A 12,825-nucleotide genomic window follows, 5' to 3' on the forward strand; every position below is an offset into this window, starting at 1 on the left:
TAAAAAAAGATTATAAATATAAAATATAAAAGTAAATAATAACTGATACATAAAATTCTTGATAGATATATGTGTATAAATCTCTCGATATATATTTAAATTATTGTTAGATAAAATATTAAAATCTGATTCTATTTTTGACTTTCTTTTCTATATTTCGTCTTTAGAACAATTAAGGAGTTGTTTTGGGAAGTTAGATGGGTGAGAAATTCATATCTCATCTCAAAATTTTTCATAATTTTGTTTCCAAATATCACTTAAATTCAAAATATTTTTCAATTTTCAATTTTCAACTTCTTCATATAATTATTACAAAATTTTCAAATTTCTCAACAATAATACTTTTTCAAATTTCAAAACAAAAACAATATTAAAAAATTTATAATATTTTTATTCAATTTTTTCTCTTTCATTTTTCAAAACCTAGTAAAGTATCTTTAACTCAAACCATTTCACAAAATTCTATCTCATTTCATTTTCCAAACATGCTCTAAACCATATTTTTTAGTTTTTTGGTCACTCGTTTTCTCCATTTAAAGACTCTAGATCAATTAATGTTGGATTCTTTTCTTCGTTCCCTCATTACTTTGGTTAATTATTTTTTCCCCTTTTGTTCAGTCATTGTTGATGTTGTGTTTCGTAGGCTAGGGCAACTTCACGTCGTCGGTATTCGAGCGATCACCTGCACAATAACTAAAGGGGGGACCTCGAAGTCCGTTGATCCTCTGATGCTTAAGTCAATAATAGTGAAGGAGATGATAAATAGAAATGAAGATGAGAGTGTAAGGTGATAGTGATCGATTGACTGATTACCTTGTTCGCTGCTGGTAGTGTCCTATTGATAGTTACCTACCAGGTCCCCACCATAGTGGGGTATTACATAGTAGGGGATAATATGCTTGTGCTATTTATTCACCGAGCTGCTCCTGGGTCGTCACCTTGCCGAGCTGTGAAGGGCTCAGGCTTGCTGTACATTGTTCGGGCCTTGGGTCGCATTGAATGCGGCGTGCCTTCTGTATTGGGCTGCATTGAATGCAGCATGCTTTCCGCTCTGGGCTGCATTGAATGATGCATGCTTTATGCTCTGGGCCGCATTAAATGCTGCATGCTTTCTATCCCGGGTCCCTTCCATCTTACTGACACTCCCGCCTAGTGGTTGTATGCTATGTTCCTTCTTTCTCAAGTCATGCCTACATCTTCTGACCCATCAACATGTCCCGACCCAGATCTCCAGCTCGAGCCTTGATTCAAGTATTACTTGTTTGACCTAGACCATGTGATATGGCTAGGCCTTGCCTCTGGCCCAATCCAACCCAGACCATATATCTGGGTTGTGACCTGGGCCCATTCTTCAGCCCAATATAAGGGATTTTCTCCCTTCACAGTACCTTGCGAAATTTTTGTACACTTGTGGGTTGGAAATTAGAGAGATAAATAGATTTTTTTTTTTTGTAACTCTGGTCTGGAAATGTAGAAGGCTAATGGGCACTTGCCCATTTGTTGTTGACGTGAACCGATGTCTCTGTAATCATTAACGCTGGCCTCATCAATTAAAGTTATTTTTTGGCATGCCAACATTGCCCAGGATTGGTTCGTTTTGTGAACGATTGCGGTAGGTAAACGTCACGCCGTTTTCCTGCAGCCAAGGCGTCTCTTCGAATCATGTGCTGCCATTTCGGATATGCAATTGTTCCATCATGTCGTCCCTATTTATTTCTTCTTCCTCGTTCCTTCTTTTCTTTCTTTCATTTCGTCTTCGTCTTGCTCTTCTCCTTTTGTTTTTCTGAAGCCCTAAGAGTTTCCACAATTCTTCCATCTACTCTCACCATGACTAAGCAAAGTGCGAACAAAGCCTGTTTCAACTATTACGCTAGGAAACGATGGATGTCAGCCATGACTAACAACGAACTTCGTTCATTCTGCAAAGAGTTCCCCATTCTTGCTAGGACTGCTCTGAAAATTCTCCAACCTCGTGTCACAATGGTGGACAAGCAGGGCCTGTTGATGAAGGTGGCCTTTTATCCCCATATGTTTTTTATTAGGATGCGTCTGCCATTCTGCTGTTCGGTGCGCAACATCTTGGACTTCCTAAAACTTGCTCCGGCGTAGCTCAATTCGAATGCTTGGCGCTTGGTCCTAGCCAGTTGTGTGGCCTTTGGAATCGTTCTGAGTAGTTCCGAAGATTATCCCGATCTAACTGCTCTGGAGTTTCTAAGTGTATACCAAATCAATCGACTTGATAGGAACATTTGCAGTTTCCAATCCTACTATGCCGAAAAATGCTTCACAAATTTGGAAAGGCATTATTCGTCAATAAAGGAGTGGCATCAGAGATTCTTTTTTGTTTGGGGCTCTGGCTGGGAATGCTCGGAGGGAGAGCTTGAATACAATGAGTTCCCTGTCTGATCTATTTGGGGTAAGGTTCTGACCACCAAATCTCTTGTTATTACATTATCGGAGAGAGAGGAATTCAAAATTGCCTCTGTCATATGGTAATAGCTCATCCTGACCTAGCCGAATCTGATGTGTTACTGAATGACGATTGCATTGGCCGCTACCTTGTTATCCTCCACCGCGCTTATGTGTTAGGTCGGGACTTCGTATCGAGCTCACTCTCTCCTTCAAGAGAGAAATGTTGTGCGGCTTCCCCTCCCAAAGATAACCGTGCCAAGGGGTCCCATATAGAGGAAAGGACTTCCGCTCCCACCCAGTCAGTTCTTACCAGAGAGATCCCAGCCACTTCACCGCGCCCCACTAAACCAGATGACCCTCATAAGAAGAATAAGAGCTCTCAGCAAGTAGCCCCAGAGGGTAGTTCTGGCCGAGCCGCTCCAGGGTGTGGCTCTCACCCAAATATCTTCAAAGGGTGTTTCTCACCTAGCTCCCTCGGAGGGTAGCTCCCATCGAGCTGCTCCCAAGGGAAATTTTCACCGAGCTGCTCCTAAGAGTAGTTCTCGTCGAGCTTCTTCAGACGGCAATACTCAACGAGCTGCAGAGGGTTCCCACCAAGCCGTTCTAGGAAACAACCCCCTTAGAGGTAATTCCTTGATATTTCTAAATCTCTTCCCTTTGTTACATTTGTTTAAGTAGAAGATGATAGCGTCGAGACTTCCTTCGTAGGTCCCGCGAGGGGAGAAGGAGTAGACATTGCCGTTGCTTTTCTTTTTGCTTTGGCCTTAGAAGACCTGGTGCCTCGGGGTCCCGGATAGGCGACAGGTGTTTTTCCCTCCTTTGAGGAGACTTTCCTTGAGGAGGAAGTCCCTTTTCGCAGGCCACCACCTTGCTTTGAAGAAATGCTTGCCGAGGTTGAGGCATCATTTGAGGAGTGTTTAACTAACTCCCATATTTCGCCCCTAGAGCCCTCTGGCCCAGCTTCCCTTGGTGGCCCTTCGATTCCCATTCCAACAGTCTTCGCCTCTCCTCTCGTTCTGCCTTTGGAGACAGAGTTTCTTTTGCTAGGGGTAAGGGTTTAATCTCTTCTGAGACTGCGGAGCCGCACTCCATGGAGGTTGTTGAACTGTTCGAGGCCATGGAGCTATGTTTCGAGGGGGATACGGAACCCATTCCTCTCGAAGTTCCAGTGCTCTCACCAGTGTTGGAACAGGCCATTGAGCCAGTTTCTTCAATGATCCTAGGAGTTTCCCCTCTGGTTGGCGTTGCTTAGGTATTTGTTCTTCCTCCTTTGCTTTTCTTTGTTCATTCATTTTTTATTCTATGCCGAGCCACTTATTCGTCTCAGGAAAGCCATGCCCCTCAAGATGAGTCTCCCCCTTTGCAAGAAGATGTTGTAATGGTGGAGGTGGAAGACTATTCTTCCCCCGCTTGCAGTCCACCCTGCTCGGGAGCTACCCAAGGTAAGAGTTCAACCCAAGCTGAGGAATTGCTAGGTTCGCAATTTGTCCTTCCACAAGATCCTCCTCGTGCAACTATTGAAGTTCCTTATCAGTGCGAGAAGGAACTCCGTCTACCCTCCATACATGCCGAGGCCCTTCTGCCATTGGTGGGCGTCGAGCCCTCTTCCTCTTCTAGTCTAGGGAATTCGCAGGGTCCCGGGCTAGGTTATAAGAAGGCTCGGGCGGAATCTTTTGAAGTGCATGCCCAGAAGTTCAGGCCCCTTTTTGCCAATGTAAGTACCTTTCCCATATTACCATTTCGGTCTTCCATACTTTGCTAATGAATTTTGTTACTGTTGATTTCTTAGGCCGCCGATTAGCTAGCCGATATGGTTTCTCGAGAGCAAAAGGCTCTTGAAGATGATTTCAGAGCTCATAAAGCATTAAAAAAGCTACTAAACCTTCGAGGGGAGAAGTTGATGGGCAACCTCTGTGCTCTAGAGGTGGATAACGAGTCCCTGAAAGGGGACAGTGCGCTCTGCCATCAGAAGATACGTGACTAGCAGCAGGAAGCCAAGAAGATGGAAACTTTGCTGAAGGTAATGGCCATGGAGCTTGAGCTTAAGGATAGGGAGATCCAGCTGAAGAATGTGGAGATGGACATAATCTGAACGAAGATGTCCTCAACAGTCGAAGATTTAGAGTCTACAAAGAAAAACCTTGAGGATCTTCCAGTCCAGTCCAGTCTCCTTTTTGCCGAGCGGGGAGACTCCCGAGCCGAGGTTTAGAGGTTGGAGCGCGAGCTGGAGTTTGCTTGGGAAGCGCTGGGCAAAATGAAGAAACCACTGAAGCACTAGCAAATGAGAAGGAACGTGCGCCGGAGCGCGAGCTGGAATTTGCTTAGGAAGCGCTAAGGCAAAGTGAGGAAACCATCGAAACGCTGGTGAATGTGAAGAAGTGCGCCACCCAGATTCGATGTCGCATGTTTCATAAATACTTGGGAATAGCTAGACGAGGAGATGTAACAAAGGCTTTAACCCAGGCTTCAGTTTCCTGCATGGAGTCTTCTCTAGAGGCAGCTCGGGATCGTGCAGACCAGCTGGAGTCCCAACTTAGAAAGGCTCTCGCCCTTCGCAACAGAGCCTGGATCAACGGGTATAAGGAAGGTCTCAAGCGTCTTCAGGAAATGCTTCTTCAGCACCCCGAGATTGATCTTCGTACTATGAATCTTCAAGAGATCTCACTGAACATGTATGCCTACTAGAAAATACTAAAGTGGGGATTAAAGGACATGCCTTTAGCCTTCCGCGATGCTCCTTCTTAGTTCTTAGCTTCCTTTTATGTCGCTCGTGTGTATTTTCTTTTTTGGTAATTTTGATGATAGCAATGGAAATGGTGCCTTTTTAACTTCGCATACATCTCTTGTTTGTTGTTGTACTGCTTATTGTATTTGCAAGCCTTTCTTCTTTACTTGAACTATTTACCTCCATTCATTGCTAGTGGAGATTCAACACTAACAGAGTGGCGAGTGAGCCCTTTCGCATAGATGGGTACCGAGCAGGTACCCTTGTAAGGGTGATTGCCGAGTGGCAGTTCTTCACACCGATCTTGAGTCTTGTCGAGTCTTCATATTTATATGGAGGTATGTTAACAGTTTGTGCACTACCTTCGCTGTTTCCTGGCTTGCATTGGGTTTTTTATATAATTTTGATAACTTCGCACAAAATAATATAGTTCTGGTTTGTCTGGGTTTGGTTGATTCGAAACTTTTGATTTTTCCTCCTTTTTTTTGCTCGTTGTATTCTATAGTCCTTTACTTGCTAAGCCTATGTTCAGGCGTTTACCGCACAACAATCATTGTATACAGTGTTTTACAGTGCGGCACCACTTTTACGCACATGGATGTCTTAATCTACTGTTGATTCTATGCTTATCCTGAAACTACTTTTATTAACATCTCTCCATTCCCTGTTGGCTTTGAATGCTGTTACAGTCCCATTGGTGTAGTCATGCTTGCTTTTTAACTTTTCCACGAACTTCATGCATTACTTCAGTTGAGTTTTTGCATTTAACCTTCTTATTAACTGCTCCACGAACTTCGTGTAATGCGCTATCGGCGATTCTGCTTTTTTTTTCGAACCTCAAGGGCCTACGCTTTCCCATGGGGAACGCGTGGGTAACTTGGGAGGCCTTAGGGACACGTGGTTCCCCAGGGAGGTCCCAGGAGTTATGGTACCCTGGGGACGTCAAGCGTCGCTCTCGCTTATAAAATGGGCTTTTCCGTTTTGCTGGGGAACTCACCCTACCCTGTATCTTTTTTCTTCCTCCCAAACTTGGCGATCTCCTATGGCTTTCTCCTTTCTTCTCATGTTTTACGAGGGGCGATGCCTTCTCCTTGGTGCTTAGGTTGTCGTTGGTTATTGTCACAACCCCATCCCAGGAAGGACGGGATCCTAACTTACATGCCTTTTCTTTCTTTTTCATCATTTTCATTTTCTAATAACAAGCGATCGGCATGGACATGACACACGTGCACTTTAAATTTTCATTTAATTAAAGGGAACACCTAATGGACATTTTATTTGAACATTCATCCATAAGGGACTCTTAGAGTCCATCCCAAAATATACATAACATAACCTATCATTCATAACATAACTGTCCTTGTTAGGGAAGGTCCTAAGCGTTTGCCTCTCTCTCTGCAGTAATGCCTTGCTCCCCAGCTTTTTCATCATTACCTGGACGTTTAAAACATTTAACACAAAATAAGTCGAATACTCAGTAAGTAGTACACCATGGAATGAACATACTAGGCATCTATTCTTTTCTTTTGAAACATGCATACATAAACATTTTCGCTATTCTTGACAATGCTTTCATGCATAACAGTTTAAGGAATAAGCCATACTTTCATGCATAAATATTATTTTCATCTTTTCACTTTCATAGGCCATTGCACACTGTTACGCCCCGCGTGCTAGGGTTAGCGGCCCTGTGGCCAATGGATTCGCCCATGGCCACGGGTTGGAATCTCATTCCGTTAGGGTACAGCACTGGGTGCACTACCAGATACTACTACTCGACATTGCCATCTGCCCATTCATTCATTGGGTACTCATTTTCATTCATTCATATGGCCGTTACGTATTTTCATACAATAAAATGTTCATTCATTCAGTCCTTTCTTTCATTCATTCATAATAGTCCTTTCAGTACTTTCTTTTCAGTCCTTTTCATTTAAGAATTCGTTCATGGGAAAACTTCATTTAAAGTATGAACTTAAACATCATCTTTTCATTTAACAGTACATTCATGAAGAAACATTATTTTAAAAGCATGAGCTTAAACATCATTTTTCATGGCATCCATAAAACATCAGTTCATAGGAACACTTAACGTCAGTGCATAGGGACATTTAACGTCAGTTCATCGGGACATTTTAAAACACTTTCCTCACGTCATTTAAGAGCATAAGTTCATAGGGGCATTTCAAAACTCATTTAAAGCATCACTTGAAGTATAAGACATGAGACATTCATTTCCTTTCCTTTGCAATCAAAACATTTTCATCATCTTTCTTACTTCAATGCACATGCATTTTTATGAACAAGATACATTTTCATGCTATACTACATATAGGAATAATCAATAAGTTTATTGAGAGAGAGCATGTATGGAAACCTCATGACTTAGAACCTACGTGCATGCATTACCTTATACACATACACACAATTAAAATCGATAGGGTGCTTAACAGGGGCTATCAAGAAAGGGTTTGTACATACTATATTCATTTACCCTTTTCTTTAGAAGAAACATTTGCATAAGAGGGAGAGACATTCTTTCATAAAGAGAACTTGGTGTAAGAAGCATGGTCATAGCTACTTACCTCTACGCTCCTCGATACTTCCATCATCAATATAGGTCCTATTCCAATAAATACCATAAGCATGTTAATACTCATACAATATTTTTTAGCCCTCCTTTTAAAAAGAGAAAGTCACGATATTACAATCTAACGTCCCTTCTATGCTTAACATTAACCCAAATGACTACTCCTCACCTCGATTTACAAAAGAAATAACTTAAATATTAAGACATGCTAGCTGTCTATAGAAAGGTTATTTTAAAAGTTTATATGAAAAAATAGCTAAGAATTCACAGGTTCAAGCAAGGTCTCTTTGGTTCAAGCTCACTTTGAGTTATGGACACTAGGACATAAAATCTGGAATTCTCGACAATGGGCTTTAAAATAGATTTAGGCATCTCAAGTAGGCTAACAAGCTTAGAAAATATGCCTTTTAATCAACTTGTAGTCCCTCATTATAAAAAGGTTAGCTTATCAACATTTTGGACTCTCGGGTTATGTAGAATTTAACCAACGAGGGACAACATAAGTAGGTTACTTTTACATCAAAACATGGCATGACATGGGTTAGGGGTACTTGGACAACTTTGCATATCATAATATACCAAGCACAATTAATCTCTTATATCTAAACTAACTAAGCTATAACTTATTCATATAAGCAACATATTAATTAATTTAGATAAAACCTTCCATTAAAATTAAAGTAACATAAAGTATGGCAAGGTCACCCATTAAGAAACTTTAAAACCTTTAAATACTTAACTTATGATTTACTCACTTAATACCTTTCAAAAGTAATATATAAAATTATAGGACCAAGTAAAACCTTTAAACCAAACCTCTAGCTTCCTGAAAATAGATTACCAACCAATCTCAACACAAGACACATAATACCAACATATATAATTTAAAATCATTTTACTCATCACTTATGATTAAACCAAGTTTAATAACAACATAATATTTTTGAAATATAGGAATATACATAGCAAAACAACTATAATACTATTTGGTTTGGGCTAAAAACAGGGCATACATTTTTATTTGCAATATAGGAATTTAACTACACCAAAACACAAGCTAAAACAACTTAATAAGCTTCCAAAATTACATTAAAATAAATAAGTCAAATTAGGATTTTTTTACCTTAAACTCTTAGCCTCTTTCAAGAGGTAAGATAGAGGACCAAATAGTGGTAAACCAGTGTGGATGAAGAGCAACAATATCACTGTTTTAAACCCCAAAATTGAAATATCATTGGTAAGAAAATAGTGAAATTCGAAACCCACAAGTAAATCACACTAGGAATAAACCAAAAGTTTATTACCTTCAATATTTCACCACTTGGAAGATGAAATCAAGCTTTATTTCTAAGTTTTGGGGCAAATCCGAAAATGAATATGGAGAGAGTATACTCGTATGGCTTGGAGAGGATGAGAGAAAATATTTTTCTTTGTCCCTTACTATGGAGTCACAAGTTTGAAAGAGATGAGATGGGTTTGTTTTCTTGAAGAACAAAAGGGAGGAGAAGAAGAGCTTTAGCTTGGAGGAAAAAGTGAAACTTTTTCTTTTTCTTTTCTTGGGTGAGAGTCGACGGGTAGGATGATAGAATGCTTGGGATAGTTTTTATTTTATTTTCTCTTCTCTTTGTTGCCTTGGACGATGGGTAGAGGGAAAGCAAAGTCAATGGCTTCCTTAGGAAGTTCATGGGTCAAAGGGCTTGATGGCTTACTTTAGAAGTCTATGGAAGCAAAAGCTTATTGGCTTGTCCTAGAATCTTACGGGTGAAATGGGATAAATGGTTTTAGTTGATTAGTCAAGACTTATCTCATAGACTAAGGGATGGATGGTGGGGATTCAAGCATAGGAAGATATTTTCTCACCTACCCATCCTAAGGTAGAGAATACTTAGGCCATTTCTTAATTAAATAAAAATTAAAGGGCTTAAGAAAAAATATTTCAAAGTCTTAAAAATAATACCCTTGACTTATTTTAATAAATCATATTTTAAAAATAAAGCATACTCATCTTAAAATAAAATAATTGGCAGTAATAAAAATATCTTTATCTCAAAATATTTAACTTAAAGAATTAATAAAAATGACGTAAGGACCTACATAGTAGGACTCCGGTATTACAGTTATGGCGGTTCGAATATCGAAGAAGAAACAAACTTCCCATATCTCTTGTCCCTACCCTTTTGCTTATGGCACCTCGCTTATTCGTGCCCTCTTACTTACGGGGATCAACCTCCGTAAGCGTTGTATCAGAACTCACTGCCTACGAGTTTTGTACAGTGCTCGATCAAGGCGGTGGTGTGGCAGCTGCATCTGAGGAGGGCAGGAATAGACAGTTCAAGGGGCAATCAAATCTTCGGAGTTGATTCCTCTTACCTCCCTACCGACCCTCTATTCCCTAGGATGCCACCCTTGCTCAACCCTGAATCCCAGTTTGCCCTTTAGAGAACCTGGGTGGGGTGCCGTCGGAATCCCTTCTTCCTAAGAAAGGATGTAACTACACCGCTGAGCATTCTAATTCTGCTCAGACGAACCCGGACTGACAGTGTGCCCATCTTCTCTGAGGGGGAAGTCATTTTGCAATCTCCCTATTCCATCTGGCTAGGGCAGCACTGCCGAGCTCTCTATTCTGTTTGGCTAGAATGGGATTCTACTGGATGGCTTCCTCTCTGATGGAGATATTGCATTGCTGATCATCTTGTTTTTATCAGGTCGAGATTTTTCTTTTCGCTTTTGTAGCTTTTGTCGATGTAACATTCTTTTTGTACCCCTGTTTGTAACCTTTTTCGGGAAATAAAAGGACTACGATGCTTTTGCATATCTGTTTGCACGACTCTTTGTTTTTATTCCGCTTTTGTATGTTGAGCTTTTTGAATCCAAGCTGTGAAAGATCCACTAGCGTGAAGTTTTTCTGAGCCATCGTTTTTCCGTTAATTCTTACTTCGTTCAATTGGGCGACCGAGCTTATATCTTGCGAAGGCTTGGTTTGTACATAAATAATTTTGTATACCTGTCAGTTTGTTTCTGCATCTTTGCACGAAACTCGGCATGTCATTTAGACTACAGTGAGAATAACTATTAGCAGGTTAGAGCTCATGACTCGATTCCTGTGCTTTATACTTCGTGGATTGGCACTTATAGATTGGCAGAGCCCGAAGGCCTTGCTCCCTCACCAACGCATCTCATATTGCACGAAGCTCGGCAAGTCATTTAGACTGCATTGAGAATAGCTGTTAGCAGGTCAGAGCTCATGGCTCGGTTCCTATGCTTTATACTTCGTGGATTGGCACTTATAGGTTGGTAGAGCCCGAGGGCTCTGCTCCCTCACCAACGCATCTCATATTGCACGAAACTCAGCAAGTCATTTAAACTGTGTTGAGAATAGTGGTTAGCAGGTCAGAGCTCATGGCTCGGTTCCTGTGCTTTATACTTCGTGAATTGGCACTTATAGTTGGCACAGCCCGAGGGCCCTGCTCCCTCACCAACGCATCTCATATTCCACGAAGTTCGACAAGTTATTTAGACTGCGTTGAGAATAACTGTTAGCAGATCAGAGCTCACGATGTAGTTTCTGTGCTTTATACTTCATGGCCGATCCAGAGACTGGGCTTATCTGATTTAGGCTGTTTATAGGAGACACAATAATGCACATTCGAAATTAGTCCATTAAATTTCAACTAATCACAATCTGACAAGGAGGGTAGCCGCCCTAGGCCGCTTCATCACGAAGTCCACCGACTGGTACCGCCCTTTCTACAAGGTCCTATGGAAAGCACAAGAATGGGACGAAGATTGTGGAAGGGCCTTCAGCGAGCTGAAGGAATACTTGGCTCACCCACCTTTGCTCAGCCAAACCACGCTAGGGGAAGACTTGACTATCTACCTGGCTGTACCGTCCAATGCGGTGTCCTCCGTATTGACTCGAGTAGAAGAAGGAGTTCAATGCCCGGTTTATTATGTAAGCAGAGCCTTTCGGAGGATGGAGGCCAGATACCCCCGAACGGAAATGCTAGCATTCGCATTAGTGATCACTGTCAGACGATTAAGGCCTTATTTTCAAGCTCACCCAATAAAAGTTCCAACTGATGTTCCCTTGAGAAAAATATTACAAAAACTTGATACTTCTGGACCAATGACTAACTAGGCAATCGAGTTGAGAGAGTTTGAGATCGAGTGTCTTCCGCGCATCGCCATAAAGGGCCAGGTGTTGGCAGATTTTGTAGCTGAATTCTCGAACTTTCCAGAGAAAATGGTCATTATGCCATAGGGCAAGCTATGGCAAGTCTATGTCGACGGTTCATCCTGCCAGTCCGGGGGAGGAGTGGGAGTGCATATAATAACGGACTCTAGAGAAAACTTGATTACGCGCTTAAACTCGGATTCAAAGTCACCAATAATGAAGCTGAGTATGAAGCACTTTTATCAGGTCTAACAATTACCAGATTGTTGGGGGCCACAGAAGAAGAACCGCGAACCCCCGTGAAGATAACCGCATCAAGGAAACTCGAGAATAGAAGAACCTCACATAGGCGAAATCAGCACCATAGCTGGAGGATATGCTGGGGGAAGGATTTCCTCGGCACGGAAGGCCCATGCAAGAAAGGCCAAGTACGAAGAAGTATTCTCCGCCCAATGACCATTCTGTAACAACAAAGACTTGTCCAAAGAATATCTTGTAATGCTCAGCAAAGAAGATCGAGAAGGTTTGTCGCACTCTCATGACGAGGCATTGGTAGTAACAACAGAAATTGCTAACTATTGGACCAAAAAAGTATTGATCGACAATGGCAGTTCCACTGACATCCTTATCTGAGAAGCATTTATTAAAATGGTAATCACTCTCAATAGGTTGCGGCCAGCACCAACGCCCCTCCAAGGCTTCATAGGGGACATCATCCAACCAATCGGAGCAATCGCTCTGTCTGTATTGGTGGGAACGGCTCCCAAAACAACATCTCTTGTGATAGATTTCTTGGTGGTGACCTTTTTCATACAATGTGATCCTCAGACGCCCATCATTGAATCAAATGAAGGCTGTAACTTCCGTGTATCATCTGAAGGTAAAATTCCCGACCTCATTTGGAGTAGGAGAAATGCGTAGCGA

Source organism: Juglans microcarpa x Juglans regia, chromosome 3S (genome assembly GCF_004785595.1).
Source record: "Juglans microcarpa x Juglans regia isolate MS1-56 chromosome 3S, Jm3101_v1.0, whole genome shotgun sequence".
NCBI classification, from domain to species: domain Eukaryota; kingdom Viridiplantae; phylum Streptophyta; class Magnoliopsida; order Fagales; family Juglandaceae; genus Juglans; species Juglans microcarpa x Juglans regia.